The following is an 18,797-nucleotide window of genomic DNA, read 5'->3' on the forward strand; positions in this document are numbered from 1 at the left end:
TTCGGGTTGGAAAAGAAGGGCCAATAGGATGCGATGAAGCCTCTGTTTTTTGCAGTCTACCAAGGAGATGGCTACTTTTCCATGTCAAACATGATTGTGCCTGTAAGAATTGCTTGGTTCCCTCCTTTCTGTAATGCATTGCTTGCCTTAGTTGTGACAAAAGAAAGGATTAATATTGACCTTGAATAGTCAAGGAATTTGTGTGACCATCTTTGTAAATTTGCCCACAGCACCCGCACAACATGTGTTCATTCAGGAATCAGCTTTGCTTATTTTCTTGGTACTGGGCAAAAACCTTTATATTAATGTGTCTTTTATTTATTTAGTTAGTTATTTACTTATTTGCTCTATTTGTATCCCACATGTTTCTACCCTGAAGGGGACTCAAGGCGGCTTTACATATGGCAATTACTCAATGCCTTTGAACAACAGCAGTTAATGTGCTGAATCTCTTGCATGCTTTGCTTTGCAGTTCTCATTGGAGTAATAAAATTATAGATTTGGAAGAGAACACAAGGGCCACCCAGTCCCATGCCTTGCCGTACCTTAGAGTTTAGTCCAACATTAATCCTACCTTGGGGAGTGGGTCTTGTAAGTCCAAACTTACTGAAATCTTTCTGGTTTCAGTAAGTCTGCTTTGGACATAATTAAGTTTGATTGTAAGAGACAACTGGGCAATTTACCCCTGTGGATCTTGGTTCATCTTTTGAGTATGTATTCGCTTTGATACGTGTAGAACTCTGATTCTTTACATGATACTTTTCACTTCACTTCACTTCACTTTATTTCTTAATTAGTCGCTCTCCACCAAGGTGCTCCGAGTGACTTACAGTCTAAAATAGCATTTACACAATATAAAAACATTCAACAGAAAAACAGTGACTATTTGGCAAATTAGATCTGATTCCTTAAATGCACAACCAAACAGCCAAGTCTTGAGTGCCTTTACAAAACGTCGCAACTCCGACATTGCTCTAATGTATGGAGGCAATGAGTTCCACAGAATTGGAGCATAGGTCGAAAAAGCTCTATGCCTTGTAGCTTCCAGGTGCACCTCCCTAGGACCTGGTATATATAGGAGATTTTCCTGGGTGGATAGAGGTGACCACTGATGGGGAAAAGGAATGAGGCGGTCCCTAAGATATAAAGGTCCTTGGCCATTTTGAGCTCTAAATGTCAAGATCAGTATCTTGTAAGAGATCCGATGTTCTATTGGTAGCCAATGCATTTGTTGCAGAATCTGTGTAATATGGGATCTTATAGATGATCCCGCTAGCAGCCTGGCCGCTGCATTTTGGACCATCCGAATCTTCTGGGTTGTTGACTTCGGAAGGCCGGCATATAAGGCGTTGCAATAGTCCAACCTCGTGGTGACTGTTGCGTGGATTACTGTTGCCACTGCTTCTACCGAAAGGGAGGATGCCAATCTCCTTGCCTGGCAAAGATGAAAAAAGGCCTGCTTACTTATGGCAGTGATCTGGGCCTCCATCGTCAGCGATGAGTCCAACACAACCCCAAGGCTTTTAACAGTGGCAGACGGAACCAGAGCTTCCCCATCGAAATCAGGCAGAGACTGGATTAATTCCGGCGGCTGGCCAGGCCAGAGTATACTTTTGGATACTTGTAGGGTTTCCCCAAATGTGGGAAAATCGACTGCATTGTTGTTGAAATTTCAAATATGTTATCGTACTACAAATATATTATTGTATATCGTACAATAACATATTAGAAGCTGGGAACATACATGGAAAGAAATGGAAAGTTTATATTGATTAAACTACCTGCTGCAAATAACTCCTCCAAACGCTTACTTCTTCCTCTGTGCATTTGGATCAGATATTAACAATTAGATGCAAAGAAGTGACAGCATTTTTAATGTCTTGTGTAAACTGTAGTTTAGCAATACAAAATTCCATGCTTAAGGCATTTGGGAAAGGGAAACAAAGCTTGCTTTCTTGTGGCACAAAATTAGTTATTTGTGTGAAGAGATGACACCTGCTTCTCTCACACATAACCCCATTCCGTCCTGTACTTATTTTCTGCCTCACTAAACACATGTTGCTTGTTGAGATTTCATCTGTCTGCAAGCCGCAACAAAAAAAGGGCAACACAGTGTTTTGATTTCTCTGAGGGTTTATGAATAAATGAATAGCTTTTTTTTCTTGGTGCCCACTAACAGATAGATAAAACAGTTGTGATTGGATGCTATTCTGCCTCAGAAATGTGTTTTGACATGTCTCAGGTTGATGATTAATTTCTAAGCCCCTCTCATAGCATCATATCTGACCTTACGGAGAGAACTTTAGTTTACTCCAAATGGGAACACTTGGTTGGAAATTTAATTGTGGGCTTTTCCATTATGTGCATACATAAAAGTTCTTTCAAATCCAATTTTAGTTGAAATACGGTGGTTTCCCCCTCCTTTTCTTCCTTGGTGCATCTGCCGTGATAGAATGAGCAACAAATTATAGTTGAAATGTGTAATGCAGCTTGCTTCAGAATGAAACAAATTGCAAATGATCGGTTGTACATTGCAGATCCTCCACTACACACACATACATACACCTTAGGTGTCTTGTTTTTAGCTCTGTGCTGAAAGGCTCCTGTATTTTGACACTAGATATTGCTGCTTTGAGATAAAGTGCCTGTTAAGTTGTTTAATTGGTCACTTCTCCCCAGGCAGACATCCACTGGGCTGCTGTGAAATTGTAAGCTTATATTGGGCATCTTGTAAATGGATAGGAGACCACCAATGAATATCATGTATTGTAGGCTGTATTTTATAGCAAGGAACTGACAAAACCACTTCTGAGTGTTGTTTGCCTAGGAAAAACCTATAAAAATCAAGGGATTGCGGTAAGTCAGGGGTTGAGTTGAAGGCACACACATTCATGAGAAAGGAGAGCACAAAACCTTTTGCTCTTTTGAGCAAGAGGTGTTTCTGTATTGGATAAGAGACACCAAATTAGTAATTGAATGTTCTCAGTATTCTCTAAGTCCGTGGTTTTCAACATTCCTAATGCCGTGACCCCTTAATGCAGTTCCTGATGTTTTGATGATTCTCAACCATAAAATTATTTTTGTTGCTACTTCATAACTAAGTTTGCTACTGTTATGAATCCTAATATACATATCTGATATGCAGGATGTATTTTCATTCACTGGACCAAACTTGGCACAAATATCCAATACGCCCAAATTTGAATACTGGTGGGGTTGTGGGGGGAAGGATTTTGCCATTTGGGAGTTGTAGTTTCTGGGATTTATAGTTAACCTACAATCAAAGAGTACTCTGAACCCAGCCCACAATGGATCTGCACCAAACTTGGCACACTACCTACATGGTGAACATTGAATACTCGTGGGGTTGAGGGAGCTGTTTTTTTGAATTCTGATAGTTATAGTTCATCAACACTCAAAGAGCATTCTGAACCAAACTCGTGATGGAACTAGTGAACTTGCCACACATACACAACATGCAACCTTTGAATACTGGTGGGGTTTTGAGGGGACTGACCTCAGAGATTGGGAGTTCTAGTTCACCCACACTAACAGAGCAATGTGCATCCAACAGATGGATCTATACCAAACTTGATACAGATACCCAATATGATCAACTTTGAATACTTGGGGGTTGGGGGAGGGGTGTGACTAAACATGATGGTAATTGTAGTTCTCTCTACATCCATATAATCCTGTAACTCTCACCGCTTTTCCTCCTGCCTTGAAGGGACTCACTGGCATGAGCCTCCCTTTAGCTTCCCGCACTCTCCCTCACCTATGCATGTGCACCAGATTTTGAATTTTGGGAAGTTTAGCCCAAAATTATGATCCTTTCAAGCTCCCATCTGTAGTAGCACAATCAAAACATGTAAGATGATTAGTCAAGCAAATTTCACTTAGGCACCCTAAATTATGCCCTACTGTTCCCAGCATTATCCCATTTATTAAGCATTGTGCATGTGTGGTTGCATTCTTCAAGTCGTTTCTGGTGTGAGAGAATCAGCTGTCTATAAAGATGTTGTTCAGGGGATGCCCGGATGTGTTACCATCTTGCGAGAAGGCTTCTCTCATGTCCCCCAACGGGGGACCTTCTTATAATAACACTAGAGGCACTTCAAGTGGCCAGCTACTGGACAAAGGTCATTTAGTATAATGCCAAGTTTTAACTTTGTTTGTGTTTTTAAATATGTTACTGTTACGAACCGCAAAAGGTTCCTGTTCTTTTAATGCAGAGTGCTCAAGGAAGGCAGTTTATATCAATGAGACACTTTAGAGACCAATAAATGTTACACTATTCATGTAACATTTATTGAAATACAATCACCATAGAATCACATCATAATCACATAAAGAGAGAGCTCTCGTACACACATTCCAAACATTCACACATACATACACACACACAGGCCTTCTTCGGACAAAGATGATCAACTTTCTTCCAAGAAGGTGTGGATGTTCTCGTTGCTGTGGATCAGGAACCTTTTGGGGTTCATAGCATTACAACTGTACCCTCAATTAATTTCTGACACAATAAATAGGGGAGCATAGGAAGGGATGTTGTTGTGTGACATTGGGAACCAAGTTGTGTGAAAGAGAGTTAGGGCATATTGATGCAGTGTGTGCTACTTTCCAGGACTGGGAAAACAAGAGAATGTGTGGGGTAAATAGTCTCACAGCAGGGAGAAAGATGGTCTTTGTGCACCATTTTTTGCAAGTGTGATTATGCCGATAAGGCCAGTTGTGTAGGGAATTGTGCATTCTTGGTCTCACAGCTTGCTGATGAGCTGGTGACATCTATAGCTCCTCTGCTGAAAGCGTATCCTTGTAAGCTGAGCCAGGCTTTTCAATTTCTGTAGAACTCGTTTTATTAACTATGACCAAGGAGAACATCTGTTAAAATTCCATTGCATTTAGTTCATGGGAAAAAAGGGGGAATCCCTCCCCTGATTCTCAATTCTCTTTAGGCTTAAAAAACCCCCCAAAGAACAATCTTTTAACAGATGTCTGAAGTGGACATAATAATGAATGAGGAGGTAGCATTAAAAAAGTCGATCTTCCCCAGCAACAATTTCTGCATTGCAACTTTTTTCTGTAGTCTAATGCGAAATGATTTACTCTGTGTGGCTGTGATAGCATTCTGGCAGGCATACTCATTGTTTCCTACAGTGCTGCAAATTTGTAAAGTTAGCCTTTCTCAGTTTAAAATAAATCCTGTGGCTCAAAAGATTTTTTATTTAGTCAGAAATACAAAAAGAAAAGAAGGGAACTACCTCCTTCCTTCAACAGGAAGCCTTGTTTCAGTCAGTCTTTTTAGTACAAGTAATTCAAGAGGAGAGCCTGGAAATGTTATATTTTTGAACTACAGTTTTCCATTGATCCCTTTGTCTGCATGGCCATTGGCTACTGACCATGTTGGCTTGAGGATTCTGGGAGTTGTAATCCTCCCAAATGCCTTCTTTGCCCAAGAGAAGTTCTGCATTTCTTTGGACTCGTTATAATCTGACACCTGTGTCATTTTACCATTTTGGCTGATACAGGGGATTGAGCCACAGACCTCCGCTGATCAGAGCTTGAATTTTGCCAGATACAAGGCCTGATTCCAACACAGCATTATCTTTGATTATAGTAAAGTATTTGGTGTGATTCTATAAGATCATGTGTGCATTTTGGAAAGTTTCGTTAGAAATGCATTATCTATGTAACGTTTCTTGGCAATATTTATCAGTGAATACCTGCTTGAGGATCTTACTATAATCCTTTTCATGAACCTTAAATAAATTATAAACAGATGTGTTAACATTCAAACCAATTAAGTTTTTTTGTGAATAGGAAATGCTGATGCATGTGCTGTCTGTGTATGTCTGGGATCCAGTAAAACCCATTATAAGTGTGGATTTGATCTGCTTGCAATGAAAAGTTGTGTCCCAGGAGTTAAGGGGCCCATCTACTTGGGGCAGATGAACTGGTGCAGGGGTGAATAGACTCTGCAACATCCACATGACATACTGTTTCCATTCACAATGTAGGAAACAGCTGCATAGCATGGCCTTGTGGGAAACTGTGGATCTCACATGACCTTTGTTCCAGTGTGAACCTATTCAGAAGCAGACATGGCTGTTCATTCCAACATCCTGTTTTCCCTGGAATTGGACAGCCCCGGAACAGGTGAGGATGTTTATGTATCACCTGTGGATTTAGCCTTAGCAGTGACCACCAAGGTTTGACTTGGTGATGGTCATCATTCTTCCTGTAGTGACCTAGCTGGAGTGACAAAGGGATTGGAGAATGGAGAGGGAAAGAAGGGAGCTATTTGTCCTCTCCCTCTTTCCTATCTCTTAGTCACTCTGGCTAACATGACAACAGGTGGCAAGCATTTCCCACCACCAGTTTCATGCCACTTAGTTGCCACAAAGGCCCGATCACCAAGGGGGAAGGTAAGGGTGGTGATCCAGTGGTGCCATAGGGACACCATCCAGCTGTTAGACCAGCACAGTCCTGTGTAGTTCAGGCACCAGCCAGTCCCTAAGCCAGTTTGGCAGCTAGCCATGCGGACATCAGCAGCGCTGATTTGTCATATCCCTTTCATAATCAGGTTTGGGATTTATGGCATGTGTAGATGGCTGCTGTGTCTTTCAGGCATTATCCTCTTAGAGCTCCAGTGACTACTTCTAAATATTTGGGGGGGGGGGTAGATGAGGTCTCTCTTCTTCTGGCCAGTAATTGGCTATGGAATTCACTCCATAATGGAGAAGGTCAGTTTTGCTTGAGAAAATTATTGCTCAAAAGGAGTTACTAAATACTCCTTGCACTGTGATCTAAAAGGGATTGACACAGCCGGAAGTTACACCTGCATATATATCTAGCAGGATTTCATGCTTTGTAGCTGGAGTGAATCATACCCCCAGATTGCCAGGCCAGCTGGAAATGGCTTACACAAATCAGTCTAGATTTAGGTGAACAACTAGATGATGTGGTTTTGGCATTTTGAGTCGAAACAGCCTTTAACATTGGAGTCAATCAAGTCCCTGTCTTCCTAAAGGAAGTGGTAGGATAACTAGGTTCTAGGTTTTACAGGATTTGCAGCTGGATGGCCTATCTCGTTTTTGTGTCTGTGAGAAGAAGCATTTTTTATGAATCAAAATTAATACCTGAACATTTTATACATTATGATCACCATTAGGAGTTTTGTAATGTCATAATTATTAGTTGGCTGAATACTTCGCCACATTGCTGACATTTTGTTCTTCAAGCTCAACAAGCCACTCTCTCAATTCAGATGCCAAAATCCTATGAAAATGGTGCATTGGAACTGGGAGAGGAAACCACTCTCTCTGACAGGTCTAAGATTGATGTCTTCAGGCTGGCCTCATTGTTCCAAACCTTTTTGGATCCTGTCACCCACTGTGGCCTCTTCCCAATAAAATTCCTTCCTAGAGTGAGTATATGGGTCTCGATGTGATCCCTATTTGGACTAGTGGAGGTGTTGTTTGGTGGATTCATTGTGGCAAGTGTCTTCTACAATCCACTCTAAACACCTTTGCAGAAGCATACGAGAAGCTCGGCCTGTCATTGAACATTGAGAAAACCAAGGTGCTGTTCCAGCAGGCACCAGCCAATCCCTTTCCAATGCCAGTGATACAGCTTAATGATGTAACATTAGAAAATGTTGATCATTTCCGCTACCTTGGCAGCCACCTCTCCACCAAAGTCAACATCGACGCCGAAATACAACACCGCCTGAGCTCTGCAAGTGCAGCATTTTCCAGAATGAAGCAGAGAGTGTTTGAGGACCGGGACATCCGTAGGGATACCAAGGTGCTTGTTTATAAAGCTATTGTCCTCCCAACCCTGCTATATGCCTGTGAGACGTGGACTGTCTACAGACGTCACATGCAGCTCCTAGAACGTTTCCATCAGCGCTGCCTCCGGAAAATCCTGCAAATCTCCTGGGAAGACAAGCGGACAAACGTCAGTGTGCTGGAAGAAGCAAAGACCACCAGCATTGAAGCGATGGTCCTCCAACATCAACTCCGCTGGGCCGGCCACGTTGTCCGGATGCCTGACCACCGTCTCCCAAAGCAGTTGCTGTACTCCGAACTTAAGAACGGAAAACGGAACGTTGGTGGACAGGAAAAGAGATTTAAAGATGGGCTCAAAGCCAACCTTAAAAACTCTGGCATAGACACTGAGAACTGGGAAGCCCTGGCCCTTGAGCGCTCCAGCTGGAGGTCAGCTGTGACCAGCAGTGCTGCAGAATTTGAGGAGGCACGAGTGGAGGGTGAAAGAGTGAAACGTGCCAGGAGGAAGGCGCGTCAAGCCAACCCCGACCGGGACCACCTTCCACCTGGAAACCAATGCCCTCACTGCGGAAGAAGATGCAGAGCAAGAATAGGGCTCCACAGCCACATACGGACCCACAAGGAAATCCATAATGGAAGACCATCTTACTCGTCCAACGAGGGATCGCCTAAGTAAGTAAGTAAGTAAGTGGCAAGTGTGACCAGACTCTCAATCAAAACTTAATAGGAATAGACATACACAGTTTTAAAAAAGAATAAACAAGTTAAATTTTGTTAATGCACAAATTTATGAATCACATGTATAAAGCTCTCTCTCTCTGTTATACACACGCACAAATATATATATATATATATATATATATATATATATATATAGACACTCATACACACACACATACACACCTTGAGTCTCCTTGTGGAGAGAAAAAGCAGGATATAAATAAACATAATAATAATAATAATAATAATAATAATAATAATAATAATAATAATATATATGTGGGGTAATGTGATCACTGATATTTTATTCTTGACTAGTTTCGCTGTGTTGGAATCAGGCCCTTTGGTCCTCCAAGGATTTTGGACTTCAGTTCCCAGAATTTCTGACAGATTGCCAAACTGGTTTGGGGCTTCTGGGAGTTGGAGTCCCAATCACCTGGAGAACCTAAAACTGGGAACCAATGAGTTAGAAGGGTCAGGCAAGTAGGAATCATTGACAGTGATGGCCGCAAAGGAAGACAATACATAGTCAATGTTTAATGGCCCTCAGAGTCACATTTTTTTTTTTGCAGTGGATGGGATTGCCAGTGTATTGTAGTACTTTTAGTGTTGGAGTAGGTCTTGGAGGGACTTGTCTTTGAATCCCTGCTCAGCCATGGAAACCCACTGGGAAAGCCATACTCTTCCAGCCTCGAGGTGGGGGTAGGGGACATTGGCAAACCTCTTTTGAATAAATTTTATTCAAGTAAAACCTATTTTAGGGTTGAATTGAAAACTGTTAACATGCCTGCATGCCTTGTTTTTATTCACAAAGCAGTTTTCAGTGAAACTAGTAATGAACATCTAGTCATTCATGATTTTGTTCTTGGTGTGTGATAAAGGCTGCAACATGTCTTGGGAAGGGAGGTGGGATTGGCCCCACAATCCACCAAATGTATCCTTCTCTGGACTGCAGTATATTATGATTTGTGTGTCTCTTTTGCAGGTACTATAATCGTAACATAATTTTATGTTAAACACATGTGGAGTGATCATTAGATGTAGCTCCTATTATAGTTTAAAATATCTCTTTTGATGTTGAAAAAGTGACATATATCAGCATTTGGTCTCCAACCATGGAGTCTGAAACTTATTATCCTAAAATAAATGAATATACTAAATTTAAATTATGAGTTTGTATGGCGGTTTCTACATTTCATCATCTGACCATACTAAGTCTATTTGACATATCGTGCACACAACAAATGATAAAAGACAAACAGTGCCGTGGTTGTATTACTTGGTTGTAGGCTTATTTCAAAAATTACAATAGACATCGTTGGAAAATTAAAACTGACCCAGATTTCCTTCCATTTCAATCCTGGTTCTGTGGTGGGACTGTTGTGTGATAACATGTCTGCCTTGCAACTGCACAAGGACGATCTTTGTCCTCTTCTTTGAGCAGCAAACATGCAGGCCATATTTTAAATAACTGCATAACTCTGTCAATTCCACAAAAAAAAACCCATAAGCAGCCAGGTCTTTGTTTTCTATGGACTCATCTCTGTTCTGCACAATGGTTTTCATATTTGCAAGAAGCTTTTAATGTGCAGGATTTGTAAAGGAATGTTCTCTCCTGGAGTAATGTTTGCCCTTGATTTAAGTCAGTGGCACATTTCCAGTTTTCCTCCTTCTGTTGAGGTTTAAAATGATCTCTAATGGAGTATTTATTTGTTCCATGCACAGTTTTTTCAGAATTGGATCTTAAGATTTTTGTTGAGCAATCAATCTGTTGTTGTTGTTTCTAACTAATATAGACCATCTGTAACAATGCTGAGATAAGGAGGAGGCGAAGGATGGATTGAAAAAGGCAGTTCATATGTGCAGATTGAGATCTACCTGAAATGACTGACAGTGAAACATTTGTGATAAACTTTCCTTAAAACAAATTTGATATCCTTCCTGACAGCATGATTTTGGTACTGTACTAAGTTTACATTGAACCTTTCACAGATTCTGATTGATAGTGATAGAAGTGTACAGTCCGATTGTGGTGAACGTTTCTGAATGAGATGTTGGCCTGGTTTGAACACTACACTTCATGATAATTAAAGTATGATGTGACAGTGTGTGGTACCCCGTGGACTTCTCAACTGCTTCCCTTTCCCTTCATCATCTGTGTTAACGTTCTTAGTAATGGGATCATAGAACCATACAATTGGAAAGGGCCTAATCGACCATTGAATCCAACCCTCAATGCAAGATTTCTACCTGGAACATCACTAGTTTTGATTGAATTGCTGCCAAATGTAAAACGTCCTGAGTCCCCCTTTGGGGGCTGAGAAGGAACAGGATAGAAATACCGGAATTAAATAAATAAATAAATAAATAAATAAGATGACCAAAGAAGGAGAACTTGCTAACTTTCTAGGCAATTTGGTTCTATTGCTGAATTGCTCATAGTATGGGCTTTCTAGGTTAGCAAGAACAGTCATTATCAAATTGTATACGTCTACATATTTTTCTAAAAGGTATATTATTATTTTTATTAAGCAAGTTATTGCTTCTTTATTTTATTATTAAGTGAGGCATGAATAGAAATCAAAAGGGAGAAACGTGCCAAGAGGAAGGTGCGTCAAGCCAACCCTTGCTGGAATCGCCTTCCATCTGGAAATGTATGTCCTTACTGCAAAAGACCATGTGGATCAAGAATAGGTCTCTACAGTCACTTAAGGACCTATCGCTAAGACTCTACTTCTGAAGGACAGTTCTACTTGACCACAAGGGATTGTTATAATGATGACTAATTGAATGAACTCTGTTTCCGACTAATTTTGTCTTTAGCCATGTGCTAAAGTACATGAGTACATGGATGTACTCATAGTAATCCTTCCACATTCATGACTTTGACTCCTGTGGGCATGATTATTCAAGGATTTTATTAAAGTATTCCCTTTAGGCATCTTTAGATCATCCAGTGTGACTCTATTGCTAGCTTCCTCTGGTCATAAGGGACCTAGGGATTTCTAGAGAGAACACCTCTCTAGGAATCTCTAATTATTCCAAAGCAATTCTGTGGTCAGCCTCCTACAGAGGTCATGCTGAAAGACCTAGACATTCTTAGAAAGGTGATCTCTCAGGGAAAAATAAGCATTTTTATTTACAGTTTTTCACTTTCATGGTAGTCCTGTGCCAATGTGTGTATGCACACGCACACACATAGAGGAATCAAATAATAGATCAATTTCACAAAGAACATTATTTTTAAATACTGTACTTAAACATATGATTATTGTTTTTTCATGCCTTTCAGTGTTAACTGTTTTGAAGCCATTTAATTCATTGCATTTATATTTTTATTGCATTATTATCATTTTAGCTGCCCTTTAAAACTGTTTTCAATTACTTTTAAACATAATAGTTTGACAAAAAAAGTCTGCTTGTTGCTGTTTTGTTTGTAATTATGTTGCTTGTTACTTTCTAGTAACAAGCAACATAAGGACAAACAATATATATATATATATATACACACACACACACCCATACACATACAGAAATCCTGGAATTTAACCCACCTAAAGTAAAGTTTTAGGTGTAACAAAGAAACACTACACATTGCACTACACATTTAATGACATTTCTAGTTATGTTTACTTTCAAAAGTGGCACTTTTGGTGGCATTATTACCCCTCAAATAATACATAGATATATCTTTATTTGTGAAGCTTTGCTACCAGGATCTTCATCTGGTCTGTACAGTCTCTCTCAACTAGAAATGGCTCTCTTAAATTCTTGAAGAGTTCTTTGTCTTCTCCCTTCGGATGAGATTATTTAGCGTTCTTATGGTCTAAGCAGGTTGCGCAATTATTCAGTGGCCCTATGCCAAAGAAAGTGTCTTGTGTCCCAACTCTTGGGCTCTGTCTTCAGCCTGTTATTCCTAAATAAGTTATTATGACTCTCCTTATGAAATGGCTTTGCTGTTTCCACTTCTTCCAACATCTGGAGGCATGGAAAATGTGGCTGGATTAGGAATGTGGAAATAAGGAAGTGCATTTCTTTTGTGTTTTTAAAAAGTGAGGCAAGAAGTGGCACGTTGCTCTGAGTGTTCTTTAAGTGGGTTCTTGGATTCCTCTTAAAACATAGATTGAGCAATACAGTTGTTGGTGCCACAACAGTACACTAGAGGGTGCCTAAAGCTTGTGATTCTAGTAGCTTGGAGGCACCTGGAGCAAATCTTTAATCGGAGCAGATCTTATCTTCTCTTTGGAAAAATCTGTTCAAACAAGGCTCTTATTAGCCCCGCTTTAATAGAAAAGAAATCATATCACACAATGGCTCGCTTGTGTGAGCGCTTAGGGGGAAAATCAAGTGAGAAAACCAAGAGAGATTTTTATCTGAATTACTATAATGTATCTGTTTGATTGCCAAACAAGAGAATTTTCTTGGGATGTCAGTAGGCTGTTAGGGTTCAGAATCTTTAGTTATTCAGATGAGATCTGAAGAACTCTTTTCCTTTTTCCCCTCCTGGTGATGGATCCATCCAACAGCCTCCTAAGACTCTCTAGGTGGTTAATGTCTACATCGCCAAATAAGGCAGTTTGAACTTCATTATATGGTCAGTATAGACCCAGATACTATAGTTCAATGCAGTTAAAACTGCATTATATGGATCTACACTGATCATATAATGCTTTTCAAACTGTAGATTCAGCCTAGGATTCTCAGCCTAGATGTTCATTGATCTAAAGACTTCACTTATGTTGTCAGGACAGACAATTGGATTTAGCAAGGTTTTTATACAATAAAATTCATCCTGACAGTTGTTTTTGTCACATTCCTAAGGTCCTTAATTGGTAATGGCTTCGAGCAAGTAGTTATGTATGTATTTGTGTTCTACCTTCCTTCTTGAAATAAGAGATTCTTAGTGGCTAACAATAAAATGAATGAAATATAAACCAAAATAATTTCAGACATCAACCAAATTTCAATGCAAATGATTGTCTGTAAAGACAGGGAAGATGGCAGCTGAATTTTTCTTAGTACAAAATTCCACAGTTTAGGTGCAGCCATCAACAAAGCTTTATCAATCGTGACTTGGACAATAGTACACCTGTAGAAAGGCCTTTCTCGAACATTATTTATTTACCCTATTTATACCCCGTCTTTCTCTATCCCAAGGGTCCTCAAGGCAGCTTACATATGGCAATTATTCAATGCCTTAAACACATACAACATTAACCTTAAATACATAAAATTAAAATTAATACATATTAAAAATTTTAAATTATCTTCAATATTAAAATCACACCATCCAAAAATTGTAGTCTAAGGCCATTCCATAGTCATTGCACATATTCCAATTATATTATATTATTGCACTGCTTCTCCGAAGGCCCGGTCCCAGACCCAGGTTTTTACTCTCCTTCTGAAGGCTAGGAGAGAGGGGGCTAATCTAATTTCGCTAGGGAGAGAGTTCCACAGCCGAGAGTCCACTACTGAGAAGTCTCTGTCTCTCACACTTGCAAAGAAGGTGGGACCGAGAATAGGGCCACAGATCTTAATCCACAGAAGATCTTAATCTCTGAGGTGGTTCATAGGGAGAGATACATTCAGATAGGTAAACTGGGCTTGGAACCATTTATGGCTTTATAGGCTTAAGTCAGAACTTTGAATTGTGCTCGGTAGCAGACTGGCAGCCAGTGGGGCTGATGTGAGAGAGGGTTTGTATGCTACTTGTACGCCATGCCAGTGAGCAACCTGGCTGCCGCCCATTGCACCACTTGGAGTTTCTGACCAGTCTTCAAGACAGACCCACATAGAGCATGTTGCAGTAATCTATACAGGATGTAACCCAGAATGGACCACTGGTATGAGTGCAATTGGCACACAAGATTTAGTGGTGCAGAGGCTTGAAACCTGGGGTTCCAAGCTCAGAAATGAATTGAGAACCCGCGAGATCGCTTAACCTGGCCAGGTGTCATAACCGGCCTTTGAATTGTGCCTGGAAACAGACCAGAGGCTATCCCAGGCATGGGCAAACTTTGGCCCTCCAGGTGTTTTGGACTTCAGCTCCCACAATTCCTAATAGCCGATGGGCTGTTAGGAATTGTGGGAGTTGAAAGTCCAAAACACCTGGAGGGCCAAAATTTGCCCATGCCTTGGCTATCCTAATAGGGATGTTGTGCGCTTCCCTGTAACCAGTTCTGGTCAGCAGTCTAGCCACAACATAGTAGACTAACTGAGTTTGCTAACCACTGTTCAAAGGCAGTAAAATGTATAGCATATAATTACAGTAGCTCAAACAGGGTTTGGCCAAGGCCTGCATAACTGCAGCCAGATTAGACATGGATATAATTGGTATTTTAGTGTTTGCCGAGTAAGCAGTTACTTCTGAAGTTTTGGCATCAACAGCAAATTACAAACTTGAGTTTTCAAAGGGAGTATGACAGCCATCTATCACAGCTTGAGCTGTTGCTTCCTGATTTACCTTTCAACACTTCTAATTTTGCTGAATTAAGATGGGAAGTTCAACTGAAAGCAGATGAGTGAGAAACAAGAGGAGTTGGCTCCCAACTCCCATCAGTCCAAGCTAGCACAGTCAGTGATGAAGAATGCTGGGCTTTGTAATTCAATCACACCTGAAGGGCTCAGTATTGACCACCCCTCCAGTTCTAGTAATTTAAGTGACAGAGAGAGAAAATTCAATGCGATTGCAACCTCTATAGTTGCTAATAGTAAAATAAGTACTAAGTCTGATGTCTGCGATTATGGGAACACTTGACTCTTCCTTGGCTCATGCTTAATGTTTCCCTTCTAATCACAGAGTGTGGAGTGTGAGAATTTCTTCAAGAAGGACTAGAAGGAAGTGTAGTTTGCCAATGTTACATAATCTGTACAGAAATAAGTTCCTTCTCTCAAAGGAATTATCTGTGTTTGTGTGGTTGTGACGTCATCAAGTGTTAGCATGTGCCCTTCTCCCAGATCCCCATCACAGATGGCCATACCTCTTTCCTCTTGTCTCTCTCTCTCTCTTGGTTCCCTTTCTCTTAGGAAAGGATCACAGCCATCAGAATTGGCAAGCGTTAAGCATGATAATTAGTTCAATACACTGACCAATTCTCTGAATTACAAGTTCAAAGAAACATGTGGACATGGATGAAATCAGATTTTGGCATTTCTCACTCTGATTGTTCCAGGACACTTGGAGCTTCTTTGATCTGTAAATAACTGATGGGTTTTAATGCCTAGCTCAAAATACTTCAAAAACGTTTTGCAAAGTTTTGTTTCTAGTCTTAGAACTAATTTTCTGTCACAGCTTTGAACCATGTTAATGAAATTATTCATGTTTTTGTGATTTCAAGGAGTACATCTTTAAAAATTAAGAAGCCTTTTAGTCTTTGTTTTTATACGAGGACTAACACATGCAGGCAAGTGTTTCTGGGTTATGGTATATGTGTGTATTTGTATGTTTGAGGTGATATGAGAAACCAGGTAGTCAATTTAGCAGAGTATTTATTTACTTAATAGCTGATTATATTTTAACATGACCTGTTTTCCAAGCAACTTGGGGTGGAGCTCATGTTTATCTCCTCCAGCCTTTTGTGGGATAAGTGAGACTGAGAGAGGGCCTAACTCTGTGAGGAACAAGGCTGAGAAGGGACTTGAGCTCAATCATAAAGCTTATTCACACTTCCCCTATTCTCATCTTCTGTGTTCACTGAATTGTAAGAAGTTGGATGGTCTCTCCCTGGTCCCGCCCTTAGTACGTTCAGCACAGACCCTGTAAAAATAACTTTTTAAAGATATAGCTCTCAGTATCTCCAAGCTACCATGGGTAATAGCCATAAAAGCTTAGGGATTCCAGTAGTTCAAAAATATGTTTTTAAATATTTGATCATCTGAAGGTGTGAATAAGGTCCTACACACATACAACTGTTTGTGGACAAGCCCTTCCACACAGTTGAAAACCCTGTATGATCACTGCCGCACATGTGGTCAGTTGTAATAGGACTACTCTGACCTTTCTCATCCTGGCATCCTCCCAAGTATTTTGGTCTACAATCACCATAACCCCCAACTATTAGCCAAACATTGATTATGAGTGTTGTTATTGAAAATATCTGGACTGGTTCTCATTTGAATAGAATAGAATAACTCTATTGTCATTGTACATCATACAATTAAATTAAATGCCATCCCCAATCACAATATTGGATTAATCTAGTATCCTAACTGTTATGACGTATTCCTTTTGTTATTGCTTTCTCCAATTTTCCTCTGATATGCTGTGTCAGTAGTTACTACAGCAGAAGGAAAAACATGAAGGATCATTGTGGTTTAAGAAACAGGCACTCCCACATTGTGCTCTTAAGTTTTCTGGGTATTCATAGGCAGGTTGTTCAAACTGTAGTAATCTAGTCTCAAGAGCTGTTTACAGAATTTCTAGCTGATCGTTTTCCTGAAATTCCCTATAAAATCTTGTTTTTTTTTCATGAAAATAGTAAAGGAGCATTTCTCACAATATTTAAACCTTAAGTTGTTTTATCTTAAAGGAGACATATGTTTCTTCAGTTGACATTATTTATGTCAATTGGCTGAGTCCTATAGCTGAGTCCTTTGTTTCCAGAGCTTCTGTAACAAGAGACCCAGCACTCTTTATTTGATGGTCTTCTAAAGTAGAAATTAGATGTTATTGGACACTTTCATTCCTGATAGTTGACTATGCTGGGTGGACTGGTGGGAACTGGCATACAACAACATCTAGATGCTACATGTTTCCAACCAATGTTCTAATGGCAAGTCTAATGGAACTTAGTTTGTTTGTCAGAGGAAGTTTTCTTAGTATCCAGTCCAGATATCTGCCAGAGACCAGATATATTACATCCCAGGAAGGATGGCTAAATAAGTGCATTTTTAATGTGTCAATTTCATATAAATTCATTTTCATATAATTTCCACATCATTTCATTTTTTAAAATGAACCCAAATCCACATTTATTTTTTGTATTCCTGTAACCACAGCTTATTTGGATATGGTTAATTTTGTTTCTGTTGGTTTATAATGGGAAGCTGTGGTCAATTGTGGTTTCCCAGAGTCTCTTGCTTGCATGAAAATTCTTTTTTTTTTTTAAATGATTTTTATTAAATTTTTCACAAATCCACACAAGGAAAGAGGGGGAACAATAGCAAGGAAATAGAACAGTAGGAAAGGGAGAGGTACACACAAAAAGAAAACAAAAACCAACAATACCTAACTAACATCTAATACAAACACTAAAACTACCCAAACTATTCTAAAATGACTTCCACTCCAACCTCAGGATCTTTTCAGTACATTTCTTCGCCTTAATGTCTATTCTCATCCCATTGTTTTTTCATCTTTCTTTTCATAGTCATATATAGGGGACCAATCTGTCCTCCTTAAAACTTTTCCATTGTTTCTTCTCAACAAAAAAGTTAGTTCGTCCATGTCTCTTATTTCTTTAATTTTCTTCCACCATTCTTCAATACTCGGAACCTCTCCATTCTTCCAGTATTTGGCAAAAACCATCCTGGCCGCCGTTGTACAATAAGTAAATAATTTGTCTTCGTTCTCATCCGGTTTAAAATCGACGTCTGTAAATCCCAGAAGATAGTATTCAGGTTTCTTCTTAAAACTTTTCTTTAATATTTTTTGCATCTCCTCATGAATAATAGACCAGAACTTTGTTGTCTCCTTACATGTCCACCACATGTGGTAAAAAGTGCCTACTTGCTCACTACATTTCCAGCACTTATCTGATACATTTTGATACATATGACTAAGTCTGCTCGGGGTCAAATACCACCTATAAAACATTTTATACCAGTTTTCTTTTAAATCCATAGCATATGTATATTTTAATTTTTTATTCCATATCATTTCCCATTCCCCAAAGTGGATGGGCCTTCTTATATTTTCCGCCCATTTAATCATAGAGGTTTTCACCTGTTCTGTTTCTGTCATCCACTGGAGCAATTTATTGTATAATATTGCAACCGTTTTCTTTTGTGTTTTTAATATTCTATCCAAGAGCTTTGTATCTAATCCATGTCCGTAATAGGGAGGCTCGCACGAAATGGTTGCCAAAATTTTTCTCCTTCATCTCTCTGTTATACCATACATACGCGTGCCATCCCACTCTTAGATCATAGCCTTCTAAGTTTAGGCACTTTTCTTTATCTAGAGTCATCCAATCCCTAATCCAGGACAATGCACAAGCCTCATGATAAGTCTTCAGGTCGGGAAATCCCAATCCTCCTCTTGTTTTCTTATCT

General features: G+C 39.7%; 1 protein-coding gene across 2 annotated transcripts in view; it reads left to right on the forward strand.

Annotated features, from left to right (window-relative positions):
• The window catches only part of SLC25A26 (solute carrier family 25 member 26), a 167,766-nt gene that overhangs the window by 33,924 nt on the left and 115,045 nt on the right, over positions 1-18,797 (forward strand). The window lies entirely within an intron of this gene.

The sequence above is a fragment of the Anolis sagrei genome, chromosome 2, assembly GCF_037176765.1.
Source record: "Anolis sagrei isolate rAnoSag1 chromosome 2, rAnoSag1.mat, whole genome shotgun sequence".
NCBI lineage: Eukaryota > Metazoa > Chordata > Lepidosauria > Squamata > Dactyloidae > Anolis > Anolis sagrei.